The sequence below is a fragment of the Mustela nigripes genome, chromosome 6 (assembly GCF_022355385.1).
Source record: "Mustela nigripes isolate SB6536 chromosome 6, MUSNIG.SB6536, whole genome shotgun sequence".
Lineage (NCBI taxonomy): Eukaryota > Metazoa > Chordata > Mammalia > Carnivora > Mustelidae > Mustela > Mustela nigripes.
This window is the reverse complement of record NC_081562.1, coordinates 92,307,200-92,315,111: the sequence shown is the minus strand read 5'-3', so window position 1 is coordinate 92,315,111 and position 7,912 is coordinate 92,307,200. Positions and strand designations below refer to the sequence as shown.

The following is a 7,912-nucleotide window of genomic DNA, read 5'->3' as shown; positions in this document are numbered from 1 at the left end:
CCTTGCTCAGCAGGGAGCCTGCTTCTCCCTCTGCCTCTGCCTGCCTCTCTGTCTGCCTGTGCTCACTCGCTCTCTCTCCCTCTGTCTCTGACAGATAAATAAATAAAATCTTTAAAAAGAAAGAAAGAAAGAAAGAAAGAATCATAAGGAGGGCCGCCTGGGTGACTCAGGCATCTGCCTTCAGCTCAGTTCATGATCTCCGCTCCCCTCTGCTGGTGTTCCCTCTCTTGTTGTATCTTTGTATCAAATAAATAAATTAAATCATTTTTAAAAAGAAAGAAAGAAAAGAAAATCACAAGGAAAGTGCAGGAAATGGTAGAAGAGAAGTCAGGGAGACTTCCATGGTGAAGACATTTGAAGTGCTGTCGATGGTTCTGAGACATGAGGCACGTACCATTAATTACTGGAAAGGCTTCCAGAACTTTCTCCAAATCATAAGGATGCACACAGACAGGCTCTAGGAGCAAAGACTGGTTCCTGAAAGATAGCCAGCCAGAAACTGAAGATCTTAATCCTATAACCACAAGAAAGTGAATTCGGCCAACAGAGTAAAAAGGCTTGGAAACAGATTCATACCTAGAGGCTGCAGTGATCCTACGATGGGTTCATAAATATTTATAAATGTAATATCCTTATGTCATATCCTTATCCTGACCAGCAGACATAATATATATTTTTTAAATTTTGGGGGTATAGTTGACACACAATGTTATATTGGTTTCAGGTGTACAATACAGTGATTTATCACCTCCCTACTTTGTTATGTGCACCACAAATATAGCCACCATCAGCTACCATCTGTCACTACTCAACCCAAGTACAATATCATTGACTATATTCCCTCTGCTCTGTTTTTTATTCCCATGACTTATTCACTCCATAACTGGACACCTGGACCATACATAATATTGCATTAGCTAAGGGGACCACCTTCTTTTCTCTGAGGTTCACAATAATGCCTCATCCCAGCTTTAGGGAAGAACCTTCTCCTATAAATGAAGATATTATAATTTCAAACAGAATATTTAGCCTTAGGTACAGAAAGGTCCCTGCTACATCCACTCACAAGGCCATTTGGTACACCAAGTTCCAGCAGCCAAGCTGAAGGTCTGGTTTGAGTTCCCCTGGAAAATAATCACATTACAGGTAGCGTCGTGGAACAAGCAGAACTTCCCACCTCCAGACATCTGGTCAGTTCAAATCAGGCATCCACCTCAAATCCTGGGTTCTGTTATGCAAATTCAAGGATCTGATTTCAATGGCAGGTATGTTTTCCAGATGTGCTCTGCCCTAATTTCCAAGAATAGCGCATATTTGAATAGATTCTATATATTGCAAAAAAAAAAAAAAAAGAAAAGAAAATCATAAGAGAAAATACATTTACAGTACCATATTATATTTATCAAATTAAAAAAAAATCTGTATGTAAATAGACCATGAAGTTCAAACCCATGTATTTCAAGGGTCAAGCGTACAGTTAAGACAGCTGTGAAATGTTGTGTCTAGCACCCGTTATCTAAAGCTCTGTATCTGAGTTGTGTATTGAATCTGCTTCTGTGTCAGAGTGACTCAGAGGCAAGAATGGGATATCCATTCTTACTGACACAATTTTAAACAGCAAAGTTTTGGATGAGTGATACTTTCTGAGAACGAGATTTCTCAGTAAGTGAAAACACAATAGTCACGCAAACAAAGGGGTTGTTAAAACACTTCACGGTTGTAGCAGATCCGAGGAAGAATGGGCCAGAATTTTGGCAAAAATTTACTTTCTCAGCTCAAGTTAGTGTTTGCTTTCTCAAGGACCAGAACAGGACATGGCAGATGTGGGCAAGCAGGTGATATGTGACACAAGGACTTGGCTAAACTTTTGCCTTCTTTGCAATTCACTCTGTAGCTGTCTTGCATTTTCCTTCCATGCATATCCCTTCCACTCCGGATCTTGAAAAGAGAACAGGGTATTAATATTCTCTGCCTGACCCTACAATCCTTTCATGCCCAGAAGCCCCGTACCCCAAGCCTGACGGAGGAAGTGAACATGTCAACTTGGGGGTTGTATCTGTTTGAGGCAAGTAAAAGATCTTCCTTTGAAACTTGGCAGCAAAGTCTTTTCAAAGCTGTTGACAGCCTGTCCTATAAACGCCGCCTTCTCCTCGGCTGCCTCTCGGGTGGCTTGAGCCTACAACCCTGTTCAAGACCCTTTCATAGTCACTGTCTAGCAATTAACATGTTTGTACTTGTTTAATATGCCTGTTATTTCGAGCAAGTGAGAGAAGGAATGTTGCCATAAATATGTGTGTGCACTTAATACACATAAGCAATCTTTTGGTCTTTCTCAGGAGCCCTTGGCAGTGCTGGGCACAGAAGAATCATCAAATACCCTCCTATCCAGCTTGGTGCTGGCACCAAGACAAGACCCCTTGTCCTTTCCCATTTGGAAAGAAAATTCAGGAACAGGTAGGAGGATAGGGAGAGTGTAGACCCAAGAGGTTATCCTCTTGCTCTATGAATTTTTAACTCTTAAAAAATGAAAATAGGAGGGGCGCCTGGGTGGCTCAGTGGGTTAAAGCCTCTGCCTTCGGCTCAGGTCATGATCTCAGGGTCCTGGGATCGAGCCCCACATGGTGCTCTCTGCTCAGCAGGGAGCCTGCTTCCCTTCCTCTCTGCCTGCCTCTCTGCCTACTTGTGATCTCTCTCTCTCTGTGTCAAATAAATAAATAAAATCTTTAAAAAAAAAATGAAAATAGGAAAAAAATTTAAAAATTAAAAAAAATGAAAATAGGGAAGGGTCATGAATTTTAAAAGCAAAGCAAGTATGGTAGTTAATTTTAAAATCAAAGCAGGTTGGGCGCCTGCGTGGCTCAGTGGGTTAAGCCGCTGCCTTCGGCTCAGGTCATGATCTCAGGGTCCTGGGATCGAGTCCCATATCGGGCTCTCTGCTGAGCAGGGAGCCTGCTTCCCTCTCTCTCTCTCTCTCTCTCTCTGCCTGCCTCTCCATCTGCTTGTGATATCTCTCTGTCAAATAAATAAATAAAATCTTTTAAAAAAATAAAAAATAAAAAATAAAAATAAAATCAAAGCAGGCTGAGAACCTCCTCAGCCTGAGCACGAGTGACCAGATGACCATAGAGGGGTACAAGGCGAGACACCCCAGGGAGGTCACTCTGGCATAAAGATTATTTCAAGTTAAAAGTAACAAAAACCCAGCAGAGGCAGGAAAGTGGAAAGGAGAGTCTGCATCAGGAAAGGAAGTACTAACAGAAACCCCCGTTTACCAAAGGAACTCAGCAGCATGAGAGAACAATCTCGTTTTTTCCAAACATCTCCTTCTACCTTCTCGCTAAGGACTTTTGTCGTCTTTGAGTCCTCAGGTCCTCAGCTTTGTCCTGAGCTCACACGAGCTTCCTGTTGCCCCACTGCCTTCAGAGTGTCATGTCTGTGTGGATTTCCCATAGGTCCGCACCTTAAATTTGATTTGCTCCTGTTAATCTGTCTCATGTCAATCTGGTCCCAAGTCCAGCTGGAAAGACCATGGGGCAGAGGAAGTTCTTCCTCCCGGAACATCCCCTACTTGTTGGTCCTGAGGAGATCAGATACCGTTGGCTGGTGGCATGGATGGGAGGACTAGGATCTGATGGATCCCCTTTTGTGTCCTTCTTCATTTCCTCTTCCTCCTTCTTTGCCTTCTCTTCCCCCTCTTCTGCTTGTTCCTTTCTGCTTCATCCACTCCTTCCTCTTCTTTCTCTCTCTTCTATTTTTCTCTCGCATCTTTGTGGAAATGGCAAAGCGTTTCCCAGACCCACTGCCCAGCTGCAGTGTCACCTCATACCACCCCCACCCTGTGTCCGGGTGTCAGGGTGGGGACCAGGAACCAGTGACATCTGTCCATGCAGATACGCTCCAAGAGGCACTTCTCAAATCTTGACCTGTGCCACACCTCATAGCTGGATTCTCAAGATATTGGTTAATAAAAAGCAGTTGTGGTATCACAATTTACAAAAGGTTTAATTACAAAGCTACAGGAGGAGGCTGACTTATCTCACCAACAACATAACCCTCATTTGCTTATAATCCAGCTTGTTTGTTTGGGATTTAAAAAATAGGAGAGGGGTACAGATTACACAGCTAGGAAGTCCATGAATATAGGTAACACACATGACCGTCACCTCTTAGAGAGAGAAGTGAAGATCCAAGGCGCATACTGCCCCAGGAATGTTGCCCCCAACATGACTTTAAAAGCAAATCATCTACCAGCATTAATTAAAGTTTCAACTCATGGTTTTTCTCTGTCTGGGTTCAGAACCAATATACTCGGAATTGGGATGGCTTTGGGGAGGATGAGGGCTGGGGCACGCCAGCCGTGTGCCTCTGATAGGGGTGATGGCCCACAATTTACTGAGCTCAGCAAGATTCCCACAGGATCTGCCACATGCTAGGCAGTGAACACAGGTGCCCTGGAACCATTTCTTCCTGGCCTAGAGAAGTCCCTGCAATCTCCCGTCCATGAATCCTACTCCTATCTTTCCAGCTCACTCCATCCAGTAAGTAAATATCCTTAGATCCCACCAGAATAACACTCAGATTGGGTCTACCACCTCCTCACTGGCTCCGTACCACAATGTATTCACTTTGATCTTCATCCAGCTTAAGTTCCATGGACGATCTTTTTTTTTTTTTTTTTTTAATTTAATGACTGAAACAAAACAAATCTAAAACCGCAGCTTTGGGAAGAACCATTTGTTCTTGCCGGTCCTGTACCTCTCCTTGAACTTGACCTCCGCCTCTCTTCAAGCCTTGTGTTTAAGAGCAGAATTTCTGAAGACATCGTTTTTGAGGACAGTTTTGTCCAAGAGGATATCCACAGAATACCTTGTGGGCATGAGATGACTGTAGTTGTAAACTTTCATGAAAGACTTGATCTTTGACTTCTTGGTGATTTTCTTCTTGCCCATGGCCGCTGTCACTTTGTATGGTGGTGGGGGGAGCAGTCAATCCCAGCCACCAGAGCATGGCTGTAGGGACGGTCTGAGGTGCCATGGTCAGTGATCTTCACAGTGACCGGTTTGTACCAGGAGTGGCATCCGGCCAGGACCAGCACCACCTTCCCAGCTGTCATGAACTTGCCCATCTCAACACAAGCCGCGTGAGCTTACAGCAGAAAGGAAATAATGGCACCTCCCCTTGGAAAATCATTTTAATGACTCCTTTGTTTATCCTCAACTCACTGCCTATCTTCAGGAAAAGTGTCTTCACTCAGCCAAACCACAGCTCTGGTTGAATCCAACTCTACCTGCTCCACACACTGAACATGGCTGAGGAACAGTTAAGCTGATGCATATTTAAGCTGACAAACTTCCACTGGGCCCTGACCGCTGCCCCACTAGCATATTATCCTTCCATAGCCCACTCTCTCCCATACTCCTAGGCAAGTACTTCACACCTTGTCCTCTTCAAACTCCATGTCTTCCTCAGCTTGTTTTGAGGAAGTGATCTTGCTTCCTACTTTACTGAGTGAGTTGAAAGCACTTTAAGAGAACTTCCAGCACTCCCAGGACCTCAGACTCTCAGTGACTTCCAGCATATATGCAGTCTCACCCATCACCAGAGACCATCTCTCCATGTGCCTGTCAGCCAGTCCTTTCCAGGTCCTCTTGCCATGACACCCACTTCATCCTCTCCAACCCATGCCAGCCAAGTCAGCACACAAACACAGTTGTTTCTCTCACCTTAAGTTCTGCCTATAAAAAGGGTTCGTGTTTTTTCCTAGAAAAGAAACTGTCCAGTCTGAAGTTCTGTCAGTCAGGATTTTCTAGAAGCATAATTACCGAGGCAAAATTCTCCTGCCAAAATTCTCGAATACCCATGTTATGTGGATATCACTACAATGGAGGTGGGGACAGTATTTCCACACGCGTTGTTTACACACTCACTCTTCACACTCCCTTCCACACTGTGCAGTGACTTGGGCTCTGTCATTCCCCCATCAGTCTGAACCTTAGTTTCTAACATACACACACATCTCATGACCATCTTAGAAGAAAGTTTCTATGGAACAAGAACTTCAGACATCAGACACCTTTCCACTGTTGTTGCACTGGGCTCCATGCTGGTCCATACACCAGGTATTCCAGGGTCATTTGGAGAGTGAGTCCTATGCACTTGAGGAGTTCAAGTTAAGAGACAAGCAGGTCAATGATTAATAATTGTGCAACAAGCCCACGCTCTCTGAATCCAACTGGGCCCTGAGCTCAGAGAATCAGCGGCTCAGAAAGTAAACAAACCATGTGACCTCTGGCTTATGAGTCATGAAATCATCTCAAGAGTGTGTTCATAAATTTTCTAGACACTGGCCCAAGGCCCAGAATAGAGGTGTACAATTATTTGTTGAAGAAACATACGTACACATATCAGCTCCTTGGAGAAACAATGAGAAAGACACTTAATATCCCTTGGGGCAATAGGGCAAAGGACTCACAGGGAAGTTGAGCTCTAAACTGAGAAGCAGGCAAGGGGGTGAAAGGTATTCTGGGCAGAGGGAACTGCTTGTGCAAAGACATAGAAAGAAGATTTAAAAGAGCTCATGACAGGGTGCCTGGTGGCTCAGTCCGACTCTTGATTTTAGCTCAGGTTGTGATCTCTGGTCATAAGATCGAGCCCTGCATTGGGCTCCACACTCAGCCTGGAGTCTGTCTGTCTTCCCTCTGCTCATTCCCCTCCTCACCAAGCCCCCCCACTTTTACATTCTCTTGCCCTTTCTCAAATAAATAAATAAAATCTTTTTAAAAAGAAAAGAAAAGAGAGAGCTCGCGATGCCTGCGTGGCTCAGTTGTTTAAGCGTCTGCCTTCCGCTCTGGGCATGGGATTGAGTCCCACATCGGGCTCCTTGCTCAGTGGAAAGGAAGCCTGTTTCTCTCTCTGCCTGCCCTGCCTGCTGCTCTGCTTAGGTTCTCTCCCTCTCTCTTTCTCTCTCTGGCAAACAAATAAATAAAATCTTTAATAAAAAAGGAAGGAAGGAAGGAAGGAAAGAAGGAGCGAGCTCATGAATCTAGGAAACCATGTGGTGTTCATCTTGGCTGTCTGGGGGGGTGGTCCATGAGAGAGGTGTGAGACTGGGCTAGTAAGAGGCAGCACTAATCCTCTCTCTGCCTCAAGTACCTTCAGATCTGACAAGGAAACTCATTTCCACCTCAGGCCTTCGAGTTGACTTCTTCCCCAGCTGCCTGGGGTTTCTCCTTTCCTATTCTTCCCAAAGCACTTTGCCTTGAGCATCTGTGGGAGGACAAGGCAGCATTTTTCATGGATATTCCTAGGTTTCCCTTGGTTCACACTCTCTTACCTCACAAATGTAGAAGAGAGGGCAGTCCTTTTCAGATTCGTGCAGCTATCCTAGAACTAGACAACTCCAGATCAGGTCTCTCAAACCCGGACTATCTATAGGATATTCTAGGGCTGCTGGATCCAGTCGTCTCCAGAGGCAAAGGAAAGCTCAGAGAAAAATTCTCCGAAGACTATGGATTCCCTCCTCAATTCCCCAAGATGGGGTGGCAAATGTGTTTGTTCAGACAATATTTATTGAGTATTATTTCCAGGCTCACTTGCTGCCTCTCCTTCATGCTTTGATGGATCTCTTTTCCCTGTATCTCAACACCCAATGCACTTGGGCTATGTGTCAGGCCCATTCTAACCACTTTATAAGAATAACTCAGTACATTTTCACAACAACCCACTAAGGTAGGCGGTGTAATTATTCCCCTTTTGTAGATGAGAAAACTGAGGTAAGAAATGTCAAGATCACCTAGCAAGTCAGTTGCGGAGTCAGGAATAGGATCCAAATAATCCATGTAGAACCTGTGCTTATAACGCTCCACACTGCTGCCTCTCCTCACACCCCTTCTGGGCAGCCACCATGCAGCCA

At 44.7% G+C, this 7,912-nt stretch overlaps 1 pseudogene; it reads right to left on the bottom strand.

Annotated features, from left to right (window-relative positions):
- Positions 1–4,706: 4,706 nt before the first annotated feature.
- LOC132020781 (large ribosomal subunit protein eL27-like) lies at positions 4,707–5,125 on the bottom strand (annotated as a pseudogene).
- Positions 5,126–7,912: the final 2,787 nt, after the last annotated feature.